At 37.4% G+C, this 16,489-nt stretch overlaps 1 protein-coding gene across 2 annotated transcripts in view; it reads left to right on the top strand.

Annotated features, from left to right (window-relative positions):
* LRRC8B (leucine rich repeat containing 8 VRAC subunit B) overlaps positions 1-16,489 on the top strand; it is a 108,967-nt gene that overhangs the window by 59,317 nt on the left and 33,161 nt on the right. For both annotated transcript variants that reach the window (XM_074266284.1, XM_074266285.1), the window contains exon 2: positions 16,159-16,215. The gene's annotated coding sequence lies outside the window, so the exon portion shown is untranslated. The remainder of the gene's footprint in view (positions 1-16,158; positions 16,216-16,489) is intronic.

Raw genomic sequence — 16,489 nt, 5'->3', positions numbered from 1 at the left:
CCATCCTTTATATAGCAAGGGATTTTTTAAGAGAAAAATATTTAGGAAAGCCAATCAAATCCATCTGATGTTCTATGTAGTGTTCTATAGCTATGAGCTTCTTTACCTTTACAAAGGAGTGGACTAATGTTGAGATTGGAAAAGGGGCCCCCTCAAAGTTTGGGGTCATAGGCTGGTGTCTCAAAATGTCTCAAGGTATCTCAAAAGAAACTGCAGGCTTGAACCCAAGTCAAGTGAAGGGGCAAAGTTTTATCGTAATTGTAACACCAACTATAGCGGGCTAAATTCCAGAAGGGATTTGCAAGATACCCAAGAGAAGGGATAGCTTTATGTTAGTTATTTGCTAATTTTATGGCTTTCAGATAGGTTTGAGGAGTACTCTCAGGAATTTGGTTGTCACTGACAAGCAGATCTAGGGCTATCCTAAGGCCAGAAGACTTTAGGAGCATTGACAGACAGATTGTTAGAGTAATCTAGACTCTAAGGTCAGAGAAACTCAGGATCACTAATTCTAGGCTAGAAGACATTTACAATCATTGACAGATTGTCAGAATAATGGCACTCTTAGATCAGAAGGTTTCAAAATCATTGCTGTTTCCCTTAGAAGCTATATTACATCACTAAGATAGACATTGTCTTTTCTTATCTGGGGTACTAAGATGTAATTTTTTGTAATTTTTCAATGTGCATTTTCATTTGTTCAAGTCAATCAATTAGCAAACACTTATTTGAATGCTTAATTGTTCTTTCATTTTTTTAAGTGCTTATTGATTCATTTGTTTTGTAGTCCTTTTTTCTCTTGACATTAAAGCAGTCACAATGCATTTTGTTTCTTGGCTCTGCTGACTTCATTATAGTCACATTAGTCTATATCAGTCTTTGCAGGCTTCTCTAATTTCATCATTTTATTGTTTCCATTCTGTGCCTCTACCACAATTTGTTTCCCTTCTATAGAAATCTTTTCCCAACCAACTGTCCTGCTTGATGCCAAATGAATACCCTTTGGGGTTTTACTCATATGCTTGCTCCCTAAAAAATAGCATGATGCAATGGATTTGGATTCAACCATTTGATCTGAGGCAAGTCATCTAGTTTCTCTAGGCTTCATTTTATCTGTAAAAAGAAGTAGTTCTCTAAAGTTTTCTCCAACTGAAAATCTATGGCCATTTGAGCTTCACACTGCCATCCTTCCTCCTTTTCTCCTCCATCCAGATTCTAACCATTTCTCAAAGCTTAACTTGGTCATCTCTTCCCTGATATCCTTTCCAGATTATTTCTGGCAGTAGTACCCAACTTTTAACATTTTACCATCATTTGAACAACAATCAGTTTTAACAGTAGCCTGTTCAGCTGGAACACCTGAAATGTATGAAGGGGATGAGGTTGAAACATGGACATGGATGTGGTTGGACATGGAAGCTGAAGCTAGATTTCAGAGGCTTTAGGAAGTCAGGGTAAGGAGTTTGTAGTTTATCCTATATGGTTTGGCCATAAATATTTGAGCAAGGGAGCGAAACTGATGAGATTCATGTATCTAGAGATGTTAGAATGTAAGTCTCTTTAGGGTAGGGACTCTCACTTTTCTTTTTGTTTCTGCCAGCCTTAGCACATAGTAAGAGCTTAATAATTTTTTTAAAATTCATTTATTAGAAGTCGGAGGTCACGAGTCCAGGGTTCTAGAGCTGAAAAGAGATCTTGGAAGCCAACTAGCCCATTCCTATAACAATTGCTAACATTTGTAGAGCAGTTTCAGGATGGCAGAGCCTTTTATCTCAGCTGGTCCTCACAAGAGCCTTGTGAGTGCTACTATTTCCCCTTTTTCACAGAGGAGGAAACTTGAGACCTATTTGCCATTTATGTATGCCTTGCTTTCCCAGTATACTTAGTTTCTTGAAGATAGGAAGCTGCCTGTAAATACTGTCTACTTTGTAAAGGTATGACTGGTTGTGATATGTGTGTGTATGTGCATGTGTGAACATGCATTATGTATATATACACATATGCATCACACCCATACATGGCATATTTGTGTGCACTGTCACATGCAAAAATACATCATATTGATTTACATGTATGTATGTGTGCATGCATGCATACACATAGATATACAGCAAGAGGTTAAAATTATGAAATACTTGGATGCTCTTGAGTTATCTATTGTGTTTAGGAGCATATCTTGGTATGGTTACAAATTTCCTAATCATTACAGTTGTACTAAATTGAAATGGACTATTTTAGAAGGTGGTGAGTTTCTCATCACTGGAGATCTTCAGTTACTGCATGGTTTTTTGTCAGCTGTTTTGAATTAGGGGAGGGGGATCTTTCCCTTTCTTTTTATCTATTGAATTCTTATTGTTGTTCAATAATTTTTCAGTGGAACCTTTCCTTTATGACTCCATTTAGGGTTTTCTTGGTAGAAACACTGGAGTGATTTGCCATTTTCTTCTCCAGATCATTTTACAAATGAGAAAACAGGTAAATGAGGTAAAGTGACTTGCTCAGGATCACATAGCTAGTGTCTGACACCAGATTTGAACTCAAAAAGATGAATTTTCTTGACTCCCAGATCCCACGCTATACATTTTAGATGCTGAATTCTTATTTTTCCTTTAGCCCTCTGGTACAGCAGCTTTATTTTACAGCTCTCTCATTCACATTCATATCTCCCTATATAGACTCTAGTGCTATGGGATCGCAATGGAAAGAGCACTGCATTCAGAGACTTTAGGTATCTTGATTTTAAATCCTAGGTCTGCTATTGTATGATGCTAGGCAGGTCCTTTTTTTTAAAGCTCCATTATCTTCTTCTAGAAAATAAATAGATTGGACAAGACTGCCTTAAAGTTACCTTCCAGCTCTAAAACTACAATCCTCTGTTTCATAATGGCAAGTAATGTTCTATCAGGGTCAAGTCTGTGCATAGAATAGGCACTTAATAAATGCTTATTGACTGATTTCTCCTCTCTCCTCCTACTGCACTGAACATGAATAATAAATGTTGTTCAGATGTGTCCCACAAATCTTTGATCTGTATTTTTTGACGCAAGCGACCTTCAGTGATTGAAAATCTTCAGTGATGGGATGCTCACTACCTCCTGAGTCATAGTCCATTTTAATTTTGGAAGATTTTAATGGTTAGTGGGAGAACACAAAATTCAATGTCAAAAGGACCTATATTTGAATTCTGGTCTTGCCGTTTATTCTTGGAGGAACTAGAATAAGACACTTCATTTGGCTAGGACTTGGTGTTCTCATCTTCTCTACAAGGTCTTTCCAATTCTAAAATCCCCCAATGTTATGATACTGGTTATATTTGAGATTCACACATACAGTTCTCTATCCCATCAGAACAGTCTGTAAAGATGAAGCCAACCCTCCACAGCCATTTTCTTCCTCTGGGAGAAGGAGAATAGAAACAGATGGTGTTCTCAAATATAAATATAAAAATATTTCTTGAATATGGATTATAAAATCAAGACTTTATAGAAGGAAAACAGAAGAAAGTATGTCATAGCCATTTTAGGGTAAAATTCCAATTCTTCATACATCTGTTTCTTAGGCAATCACTGAACATTAGTTCCCAGGGAAGGTAAATTATTTTCCGGACTTTGTCATTAGTGTTTCTTGACGTAATTTGGGTCATTGCACCACAGCAAAATCTTGCCCTCTTTCTGAAATCCTATACTTACATTCCCAGGTTAGGCCTACCTTCCCTGGCTTTCTATAAGGAAGGACATCACTAACTTATTGTGCAAGTGGAGATACTCTTCCTATACACTTTATTCCACATCCATAAAACCCAGCTTAGTCCTAGAAGTGAAAGCACTTTCTCTTTTCCAACTACCTATTGTGATGTGTTGTGGCTGGTTAGTCAGAACCAGCAAATTAACCATTAAAATTTATTAATCACATGCTATGTGCCAGATACTATGTTGGGTTCAAGAAATAGTGATAAAAATGTAACAATCCTTGGCCTCAAAGAACTTACATTCTACATGTAGGTGTACAAATACATACATATGTATTTATATGCATGCACACACAAATATATGTTACATATGCATATATATATATGTATATATATATATATATATATATATATATATATATATATATATATATATATATATATATATATATATAATTTGGGGAGTGGGTCACAACGTATCTAGGGGAATCTGAAATGGCTTCATACAGAAGGTGGTGCTTAAATTGAATGTTGGAAGAAGTAGGGATTTTCTAACAAATGTAAGTAATGATGAGTTCAGTCCAGTGATAGATAATGGTCACTGGACACAGGGTGACAGAAGAAGAATGTGAGCAATATAAAGGTCTATTTGGTTTAAGTCAAGAGTGAAGGACAGTGTGATGAAGCTTAGAAGTTAGGAAGGGGCCCCGTTATTTAAGGCCTTAAATACCAGATAATTTTTATATTTGGTCCTGGAGGTGACAGGGAGCTTCTGGACTTTATTGAATGGGGATGTAAGGTGACATGGTTAGGTAATCTTGGTTTCTGTTTGGATGAAAGATTAAGTACTTTCCAAGTTGGGATACAATTTCCTGAATGCAAAAAAAGAGGTATCCCACTCCCCACATAGCTGTAAACTGTCAAGGTAACTTGGAAACAATAACTGATTGATCAGTGTGGACCAGTTTTCTCATAGGTCAATAATTAGAGTAAACCCTTAACTGAATAATTGAATAGAATGAGAACTGAGCTAGCTCCGGTACTGAGTCATAACATGGGTAAGTGTGGTTCATTCAATTCCCACTCTTCCAATACCCTCAATTCCCTTAAACATTAGGTAGAAGGTGGAATTTGCACTAAATCTTAAAGATTCAGGTTTCAAGGTACTTAAGGATGGAAAATAGTCCAGGCATAGGGCACAGTCTGGACAAAGTCATGGAGGATAGAGGTGAAATGTTACATATGGAGAATAGCAGGTGGGCTAATCTGGTGGAATATAGAGCTCATGAGGGAGGTGATATGTAATTATCCTGGGTAAATTGTTTGGAGTCATATTGTTAAAAGCATTAAATGTGAGGGGGAATTTATTCTTCATCCTAGTGGCAAGAATGAACCTCTAAGGCTTTGTCAGCAAGAAAGTGGGCACATCTAGGCTTTAGGAATAAGAATTTGACATTTGTGGAGGACGTGCTAGTGGGAGATGAATTAAGGAACCACTTACAATAATGCAGATGAGAGAGGGGAATTGAACTGAATGAATGTGGTAGAGCAGAGAGAAAAGGGAAAGATGTAAGAGAAATTATGGATACAGAATTGACAAACGTGGCAATAGATTAGATGTGGAGATGATTAAAAATACAAATCAATGATGAACTCCAAGGTTGTAAACTTGAGTGATTGGAAGAGTGGTGATACCATGGATGGTATCCTGGGCAGAAATGAGGAAGTTAGGGAGTAGTGAGTTTTATAAGAAAGATGCTAGATTTTGTTTGGATCTATTGAATTTGAGATGCCTATGGGATGTATCATGCCAGTGGTTGAAGATATGCTAATGGAGCTCAAGAGAGAGAGAGATGAGTGAGATAGGTAGATTTAGGAGTCATCTACAGAGAGATCTAAGAGTTTATCCAGACATCTGATGTTCAGTATAATTGGGTTTGATGTTCAACTACTTGTGTTTTCCTGACAGGAATAAATATCACTCTGCCCATCTGTCAGGTGGGGCTGGTTTTGTCCCAAACAAATAACAGAAATGACTCTGCATTTCTAATATGTTCCTAGGTCTCTTTCTCCTCTTATTCTTGAACTCTCAGGGAAGCCAGTATAGACAAGGGCTTTAGTGCACTTAAACTTGTAGCAGATGCCTTTGGTGACTATGGCAGTTGCATCCACCAGCCTCTTTGAGAGATCAGATTTTATGTAGCATAAATAAATAATTAAAGCTACTAAGCAATGATTGAGATGACCTTGATGTGGTCTCAAAAAGAATGACTTACAGATTAGGATTGATTAAAGAATAATAGATTAAGAGTTGAAAAAGAACATAGGGGACTGCTAGTCCAACCTTCTCATTTTGCATTTGGGGAAACTGAAACACAAAGAGTTTCTTAACATTCAAGAGTACACATCTATTAGATATCCAACACAGAATTTGAACCCGTCTTTCTGGCTCCATGTTCCATGTGCTACTTACAACACCTCAGTGAACCCGCTGTTCTGAATTAAGAAAACTTTAAATGAGATCATTTTCATGCCATGACGTTTTAAAAAAAAATGAGAAAAACTTAGACTCTCTTTTAGGAGGCTTTTCAGGAGTACTTTTGACGCCACAGGAGCAGTAATATGACAACCCATGATTTTGACAAATTGAAGCAGAATTAAGCAAATTAGGCAGAGAGGCGATATCTGTGTAGCTTTGACTGATTAAAAGAGAAGAAAAACTTAATTGCTCTAGGAACTTTCTTTCCACACAAAGGCCAGATTCTAACCCACTGCTCATACTCAGAACCTCTCCATCTTTCTCCTCATAGAAGTGGTCAAGAAGGGTTTGATCAACTTTGCCTTATTTGCAACAGCCTTGGACCTTGATGGAGTTGTGAGCTCTTCTCTGTGGGTGCTGCCTCTTTCCAATATGCCTTCTTGATCTGTTTAGTAATTCCTGCTGGTGTCACTGGGTCACAGGTTTGAAGGTGGAAGGGTTCTTTAGGGGCATCTCAACTAACTCTCCTATTTTAAACCCAGATAGGTTTGAGTGATTTGTCCAAGTAACTGGTAGAGGAATAATTTGAACACCGGTTGTCAGACTTCAAATCCAGCACCCTTTGCATTATCCTATGTTGTCCAGTATATCCTCTCTACTGGTCAGCTTGATGTGCAAGGATCGGTTTGAGCATTTTTTTTTTCAGGAAAGTGCTTTTAAAGTCTTTGATTTTTCTGGCATAGTTATGAGAGACTGACCAATATCCATTTATGACAAGTGCATGAAATATTGACAGATGAGCCAGAAAATTTTGTGGATTTGAATACATCTGATTGAAGGAAATGTTTAAAGAAAATTAATGACTTTTTACTACTACCCTGCATAACTGGATTGAAGAGCAGCAAAATGGCCCAGAATTTTCAGCAATGAAAGAAGAAACTTCTCTTTCAGACTGAGCTCTTAGGAGGTTTCTTTTGACTACAACTAAGAGTTTAGACCCAGAGATGTCATCGGTCTTCATTCTTTTGCCTTCTTTGGAGATCAAGTTTTGAAAATAAAATTTATTCTCCATATAATTTTGTTGCCTTTCAAGATAAAGCCCCCTAGTCAGAGACAACCTCTTGTTCAAACCATTTTGCAAAAGAGATCTGTTTGCCAGCCAAGGACCTATTAAAGTCCTTCCCTCAGGGAGTTAGACCCTTATACACCTACTTCCATTGGATGGGTGGGCACAAGAAGCCAAACTTTTGAGCAACATGAATTAAACATTCACTGTTTGCAGTTCCAGTACATGGTCTTTTGGGGGAATGCCAAAAAAGTACAGTAAATAATGACAAACATTTATTATTCTGACTTCTGAGAGAGCATTGTGCAAAATAAAAGGGAAATGCCAAATTCAGGAGACTGAGTCCTGGTTCTCATGGAACTTACAGTTAAGGAAAGGAGATAGTTATCTCTTAGTGTCATGATTTATTGTTCATAATATTTTCACTTTTGTTGTTTGCTTGATTGCTTTTTCTGTTTTTTGGGAGTTTTTTGATACGATTTTTCTTGTGCAACATGATAAATATGGAAGTACATTTAGAAAAATTGTACATGTTCAACCTATATTGGATTATTTGCTCTCTAGCAAGGAAGATATGGGAAAGGAAAAAAAGTAGGGAACATGAGACTTTGCAAGGGTGAATGTTGAAAACTATCTTTGCTTGTATTTTGAAAATTAAAAAACTATTATAAAAATAATTATTGTTGTTATAGTTTCAGTCATGCTCACAATTTGTGACTCCATTTGGGGTTTTCTTGGCAGAGATTCTAGAGTGGTTTGCCATTTCCTTTTCTAGCTCATTTGATAGATGAGGAAACTGAGGCAAGCAGGGTTAAGTGACTTACTCAAAGTCATACAACTTGTTTAATGTCTGAGGCCAAATTTGAATTCGAAGATGAATCTTCCTGATTCTAAGCCCATTGCTGAAACCACTGCACCACACTAGAATAAGAGGTAGAATTTCTGTAGCACCTTAAGATTTGCAAAACATTTTACTGCTATTTTATTTTCACAATAACAGTAATAAGTAGATGCTATTATTAGCACCATTTAACAGATGGAAAAATTGAGGCAGAGAGATTAAGGGTCTTGCCTGAATTCACATAGCTAATAACTAGACCTCATATGAGATTTACTTTGAATTAAAGTCTTCCTTTGAACAGGTCCACTTATCTGCTGAGCCCTGCTTTAGTCTTAGAGAAGGGCAGTACGCAATGGGAAATCTGAAGTGAAAAGTTCATAGCTGATCCAGGGAAGCTAGGAAGACTTCTTGAAAGAGGTAGCATTTTGATTCAAATGTAAAGGATGAGAGGCAGGTAGGTGATTAGAGCACTGACCCTGAAGTCAGGAGGATCTGAGTTCAATTCCCCTTAGAAATGTACTAGCTGTGTGACCCTCAGCAAGTCACTTAATCCCAGTTGCCTCCCCCCAAAAGTTTAAAAGATAGAAATTCAACAAGTAAAGAAGTCAAAAGGAGAGCATTCTAGGAAAAAGGAATTCTGTAATAAGCACAGGAGTATGAGAGAGAGCAAAGTCATACAGTTTGGCAGGATGTCAAATTCTTGGAGGGGAGCCATGGTAGAGTTGTGCCAGATTGTGAAAGGCCTTGAATGCCAGGGGAAGGAAGTTGAACTTGGCTTGGACATTAATAGGGAGTGACAAGATTTTTAAGTTTTGGTTCTCAGCAGTTAAACTATTATATGGGTTGTCTCCAAATTAGAGCATAAGTTCCCTGAGGATAGGGACTGTCTTCCTCTTCTGTTTGTATCACCAAAGCTTAGAAAAATAGCACATAAGAAATGTTTAATAAACTCTTTCCAGTCATTTATTAACAAAAAGGCACACAGCATCTTGGTATGTTAGGCTGATACGTGACATATTGGAAGAAGGTAGGAGGAGAATTGAGGCAGAAAGCGCTTTAAAGAGTCAGTAATCTACATCATTGGTTCCCAAAATAAGACTAAGAACTCCTGTGATATTTCCAAGGTCAAAGACCATTTTAATAATAATACTTAGATGTTTTATTTTCAAATGTGATAAATATCAATGTATATAATCTGAACAAACCAAAGCTCTTTGAGGACTTCAGTGTTTTTAAACTTGTCAAGTAATCCTGAAACCAAAAAGTCTGAAATTGTCTAGGCAGGTGGTAATGAAGAACTTTCCTGAGGTGGTGGACATAGGACCAGAAAGGAAAAGACTGATGTTGAAAATTGTACACAAGAGTTAATTGAATAGTGCTTTTAATAGAAATATTTATTCTGTATTTGTTGAATGGAAGTGAAAGAAGAGAAGGGTCACAATCATGACCTCCTGAGGATACAAACATGGAAAATGATATTGCATTCACTGTTTAACAAAAAGTCATTTGAGAAGGAGGACAAGAGTTAATGGAGATGCTAAGAAGTTTAGTGATTTGGGGGTTTCTTTTAGTCACTGAATTGGAGTTAAAAGACATCTAGGTGAATATGTTTTGAAAACCATCTGTAGCTCAAGTAAGTCATGGCTTGAGGTCAAAATTTGCATCATCTGCAGTAAGGTGGTGGTTGAGACCATGGCAAGTGAAAAGTACTGCCATAGCCAGTAATGGTGGTCCACTTTTGTAATCCCTGCTTCTAGAGAGGCTAAAGTTGGTAGATCACTTGAGCTCTGTGATTCTAAGCTGGGATAGGACCAAAGTCAGACAGACATCTGTATTCAATCTAGCATGGATATAATAAGAGTCTGGGAGCAGGGAAGAGTTGGACAAGGGGAAACTAGGCTGCCCAAGCTGACGCAAATGAGATCAGGTTAGAAAGGAAGAAGGTCAAAGCTTTATGCCAGCCAGTAGTGGGATTGGTTGTTACATTTCAGCCTGGGTGAGATAGGGAGACCCAGTCTTGAAAAGGAAAAGAAAAAAGAAGGGGAGGGAGGGAGGCAAAAAATAGAGAGAGAAAAGAAAGATAAGAAAGAAAGAAGGAATTGCTGTGAGAAAGGTGAAGGGCAGACTTTTGGAGAAACACCCACATTCAAGGATCTGAAAATGAGGGCTTAACCATTGGAGCTGTCCAGAGTAGAATGAGCCAACTCCTGAGGTAGTAAATTTGTTACTTCTCCATCATCAGAATATAGGGGAAGCGAAGAAAATATACATTTACATAGTATCTGTTATGTGCTAGGTGTCGTGCTTAAGTGGTAACTCCCTCATCCTTGGGGAATCAGATGCTATTTAGCATAAATGAATAAGCACATGAAGCATTTGGGGGAAGAAATGATGGTGATAAGATGGCTGTTGTGAATGTGATAGGAGTTGGACTATATCATATCTATCGTCTCTTTTGACTCCCGGTTTCTGATATGATCTGCCAGTTTTCAATATCTTAGAAAAGCCAGGATGATTAAGTTTTTATGATGTGTTAAATGCTGAGGATACACAGAAATGCAAAAAACAAAACCTGCTCTCAAAGAGCTCACAATGTAATGAAGTAGACATCATGAAAACACCAGTTATGTATATAAAAAAAAAAAATTAAGAGACAAGAAAATGGAGGTAATCAACAAAGGAAAGTTAGTAGCATTAAGGGGGATCAGGAAAAGCTTCTCTTGGGAGGTGGGATTTTGGTTGGAACTTTCAGGAAATCTATGAGTTGAGATGATTTGTTGGGACATGGGATCAATGCTGCCTTCATATTTATTCTGATAATTGTTGTTCAATCATGTTTGACTCTTTGTGATCCTATTTGGATCTTGGCAAAGACATTGGAGTGGTTTGACATTTCCTTTTCTAACTCATTTTACAGATAGGAAAACTGAGGCTAACCAAGTTAAGTGACTTGCCTGGAATCACAAAGCTCATAAGTGTCTAAGGCCAGATTTGAACTCGGGAAGATGAATCTTCCTGACTTTTGGCCCAGTGCTCTATATACTGTCACCTCATTGCCCTAGTGTGCCACTGGATTTCCCTAACCTTGATTTTCATGCTAGGTTATATAGACTATCCACAAATGTCCTACATGCAGCTCAGTCCATTGGCTTACTGAAACCACTAGGACTGACTTTGATAGATAGTATCCTTTCAGATTTGTGGGAAATAATGGTTAGTTTTGTATTCTCCCATTCTTTGTACAAAATGATTGGTTTGTAATGGCCCAATCTTTGCTGGGTCTCAGCCCATGGACCTACTGTGTGGCAACAAGAATTAAAATCAAACTCAAAAATCTTGGTTTGTAGAATCTCTTCTCTGCTCCACCCTCACCCTATTGGGGGTGGGCAATATATCAGGACAATTGTCCATCTCCAATTGTTCAAACCCTCTCCTCTTCTTGACAATACTTCCAATATCCCCCGAGAATGGCTCAGCACTCATATCCTTCTGCCAGTTCTTTTAATACCAAAGGATATGATTTTATTTGCATCTGGAGACCTGAGAATTCATCATAGGAACTCATCAAGCTTCCTTACTATGGCAACTGAGTGCTCTCTTACCATCTCGCTACTTATCTTGAGTTTCAGCTGCCCATTAGTCATTTTTAACTTTTCTCTATGGATTAAAGATCATTCTTCTTGACAGGAAACAGAAGATAATTTTTGAGCCACAATCTTCTCTCTGTTGTTTCTCATCACCTTGGGCATAGTTTCTTATTTTTTCCTCTGAAGCTTTTCTTTTTCTTATTTACGCTAGCATGTGCACATACATGCATACATGCACATGTGAGTCCTTGTGAGCAGTAGCATTGCTGATGTGTTTTCACCGGACTATGATGTGCTTTCAAAAGTATTCATCATCTGGACGTGGCTCTCTTCAACAATGTGTTGATTCAACCTAGTCCCAATTGTCCATTAATAAAAAGAGCCATCTACACCTATGAGAATGGAGTGTGCACCACAACATAGCTTTTTCACTCTTTCTGTTATTGTTTGCTTACATTTTTGTTTTCCTTCTCAGGTTTTTTTTCTTTCTAGATCCAATTTTTCTTGTGCAGAATATAATTGTATAAATATATTTACATATATTGGATCTGACATATAATTTATTTAACATGTATTGGATTACCTGCCATCTAGGTGAGGGAGTGGGAGGGGGGGAAGAAGGGAAAATTTGGAACAGGTAGTTTTGCAAGGGTCAATTTTGAAAAAATTATGGATGCATATGTTCTGTAAATAAAAAGATATAATAAAAAAAGTATTCATCATCTGTTACTGTCCTTGACTTCCATTTCTTTCAATATCTTTTTAAAGCTAGGTTGTTTGAAGCATTCTCTGTGATTTTATATCAGTCTCTTTAGACAACTCCCTTGTACTCTTTTCATGAGAATCATTTGGTTTTGGTTTTGTCTCCATAGCTTCTCATCTCCAGACTTGATGCATTTTCATCCAATGTTCCTTTTACCCAGGATTCTCTTTTTTCTTATCTCTGCTTCCTGGCAATTTCTGGCTTCCTTCAAGTCTCTACTAAAATTCTATCTTCTACAAGAAGCCTTTTCCATTGAGCGGATGCTATTAGTGGGGAATGGTTGAATAAGTTATGGTGTAGGAACATACTACTACTGTTCTATAAGAAATGATAAGCAGGCTGATTTCAGAAAAGTTTGGAAAAATTTACCTGACCTGATGCTGAGTGAAGCAAGTAGAACCAAGTAGAACCAAGAGAACATTTTATACAGATTATGTGATGATCAACTGTAATAGACTTGTAATAGACTCCTCATCACCATTTCCTGAAAGTCATCAGCTTCTTCATCAGACGAACCAATTCCCTCTTCTTCATGAAGAACCTCATCTATTTCTTAGGTCCAAATGTTTACTACTTCTTTTCCTCCTCTGACACATTCTTCTATACACACAGCCCATTTCACATAGGTCAGAATTCTCTTCCATCCCTTCCTCATTTTCACATTGAAACCTTTCCTGCTTCTGTTTTATTCGGATTTAAGGAATACTTCATTTTCCCTGACAATCTAGAGACCTGAAGGTCATTCCTTGAGCCTCTTAAGAGAGAATGATCATGGTATGGTAGACTTAGAGCTACAAAGGATTTTAGAGGTAATCTAATCCAAAGTCCTCCTTTTGTCAGATAAATGAATGGGTTTAGGAGTTGGGCTTAGAATTGGAACTCCGATCCTCTGCCTCTAAATTCTGTTCTTTCCAGCAGATCTTGCTGCCTCTTTAATGACTCACCAGTATTCTGAATAGCCATGAGCTATTGACCACATTAGAAACTCCAACATTTCACATAGTACGCTTGCCAACAGAATTCTCTGTGCTCTCACTCCATCCTTGCCTGAAAGGAGAACCTCGGTCTTTTTTTGTTTTCACTAATAACTCCACTACAGACTGCTGTAGTAAACTCCTCTTTTGGGGGTGGAGTGGGGAAGGGAAAGGTGCATCATCAGCTAGCTGCATTTGTCCTTCTCAGGCCCTTTGCACCTGGGCAACCAGACCAAATTTTCTTTCCTTTGCTTTACTATAAGGCAACCAAAACTTCCTCCTCCTCCTCTAGAGTTTTAGAAAGAACAAGAATAAACTAATGGCTTATAAAAATAATCAAGGGGTTCTTAACTTTTTCTTTTTGTTTCACTACCCCTTTGGGCAGTTTTTTAAAGGCTAGGTACTCCTCATAATAACATTTTGACTTACATAAAATATATATGATAACATAAGAAACCAAAAGGTGAAATATAATTATCAAAATATATTTTTAAAAGTTCACAGGGCTCAGATTAAAATTCCTAAGTCTCAGCTAAGAACAAAACTTCCTTTAATTGATTATAAGTTTTTGGCAAATAGCTTGATGTATAATGCCCTGGCCTAAGGCAGGCAGTTGGTAACTTCCCCACTAATAATAATGGTAGACATTTCTACTGAATTAATTTTTACAACCTAGAGATATCATCTTATTTCCTCATCACAACAATACTGTGAGGCAGGTACTTTACAGGTATATATTTTTAAAACTATAACTCTGATTTTGTTGGTAGAAGGAACTTCCAGCAAAGAAAATTTCTGTTATCAATGCAAATTGGTCCTCTCTTTGCAACTTAGAGGAATTTAGACAGTTGTCTAGGAGGCAAAGAGGTTATATATGTGGTGGATGAAACTTAAACATAGGTCTTTTAATTGATGTCACTTCTCTATCTGCTAAGCCATACCTGCCCTTTGATACTATTATCCCCATTTTACAGATGAGAAAGTAAGATTTGAGAGATGCTTGCCTAGATCACGTAGTTCCTAAAACGTAGAGATGAAATTTGAAGTCATATTTTTTTTTCAAAGTTCAGCTCTTCATTCTAACATCCCACCATGATCTAATAGAGCTAGTCTGGGAATCCTTTTGTTATTATTCATGAAGATTATTTTCTTAGAAAATACTAAGCTTAGCTCCATTGGTGAGCCCAGAAGAGTTAACTCTGAAGGATTGTTCATTCTAATCCGACTGAAGAGATGGAGGAAGAGACATATCCTTTGCATATCATTCAGAGTGTCTCTTTGGATTTTTTCATGGATCTTCTGGTCCTCTGTCTTGCAAGATTTTCCAAACTCAAACTAAAAGACAAATGTTTACGAGACTTCAAGATGTAAAGCAGGGTTTTGCATTTCTGCCCCAAAGATAACTGTTGAAATATCAGGAGATGTGGTTAATTCATAAGATCTCAGCTAGTGAGAAGAAAGCAGGTGGAGTGTCAAAGGCAGATCTCTCAGTTTTTCCAATAAAGGCATCTGGGCTTTGTGTTCTACTCAAAAGCAGATTAGCCTCCTTTGGCTTTCTTAGCCTGTTGCAAAGAGCTGCTGTTCTCTTTGGGGTGTCATTTGGCAACTTAAACTTAAGAATAGGAGGTAATAAATTGAAAAGAGGAGCATTCTAATCATCAGTTATAGGTCCTCCAATATACATGTGATTTAGTCATTTTGGAGATTGTCTCTTAGAGCTGAACAAAACAAACACTCTCCTAACCTCCTTTAATTCTTTGATGTTTTCTTTGGGGAGAGGAGATGGATTTGATGAATTGGGTAAAGCGAGTTTTTCAGCAATCTTCACTCCAATTCAGGCAACAAAATCTCCATCTTGGCAGACTGTGCGGGCAGTTGGTTCTCTCAGAACCACGTATCCTTTTCTCATTTTTGTCTGACTAAGCATTTGCAGCTTTTCATTTTTCCTCACTTTTTATTTTATGTGTGTCGCTGAAGAAAGAAAGAGGAGTGATGGCTAGATAGATGGCTTTTATGGTCTCCTTCCTCAAGGCTAAATTATATAGGGTATTAACTGAGCAGAATGTTATATGTCCAACTAGATGTGGTTAATTATATCCAGCATTTCTCCTTAATTATTTTTATTCCATGGAATAAAGGAAAGTTTAGTCTGTGTGTGAGCCTGGGGGAGGATCATAGGGGTCGAGAAGAGAATAGTTTTAATGACTATGATGTACAGACAAAAGGCGCCAACAAAGCATTTTAAAATGATATTAACCTTAATTGGAAAGTGGAGCCACATTTCATTGTTTTTACCATTGGAGAGTAATAGCCGGAACTCAGGATGATGGTTTATCATCACCACGAGAGAGCCTTCATTATGCATATATTCCCAGCAAAATGTCCCAGTGGATAGGGATAAATGTTTTGAGAGCACAGCAGCTGGACCCTGCAGTTTCAGAATGGATTGGGCCTCAGGTGTATAATGCATACTTTATTAGTTGTAATGTTCTGCATGAATAATGGAGTCTTAGTTCAGTTTTTTGATGATAAAACTTGCAAAATTCTTACATAGTGAAATTGGCACAGTATATTCAGAAAGTCATTCATTTCCAAAACTTAAAAAAAAATTAAAGTAGTGAGTTCTTTAAAAATAATAGAAATCATTAAAACTGTTTTATATTGGGTGTTGCAAACTTTTACAAAACAGAAAAAGAAATTGTCTTTGATATTTCTCCTGCACACAGAAACTATAACAACATGTCTCTGATTTCTCTTCAGGAATTCCTGCATCAGAAACTGTAATTGCTGAGGTTCTTGTTGACCAGCATTCAGAGGGTAAGTCTAGCAGCCTGAACTTGGAATCCACTGAGGGAAGGGGAAATTGTATTCCTTGTGATTGAGCTTCAGACTTCCACTAGAGCCTTGACACTCACACTTCCCCCAGCCTTGTCCATCTGTTGGAGTAATCCATTACTAACTAGTCTCACCCCTATATATTCTCTAGGGTCCCAAGATTTCCAAAGCACAAAAATCACTTTTAATCTTTTGTCTGCTCTCTTCCTATGTCTCTGACCAATACTGGACCCCAAAAGAGTTAAAAAAGAAAAAA

Source organism: Sminthopsis crassicaudata, chromosome 4, assembly GCF_048593235.1.
Source record: "Sminthopsis crassicaudata isolate SCR6 chromosome 4, ASM4859323v1, whole genome shotgun sequence".
NCBI lineage: Eukaryota > Metazoa > Chordata > Mammalia > Dasyuromorphia > Dasyuridae > Sminthopsis > Sminthopsis crassicaudata.
The sequence above is the reverse complement of the archived record's forward strand: the minus strand, read 5'-3'. Positions and strand labels throughout refer to the sequence as shown.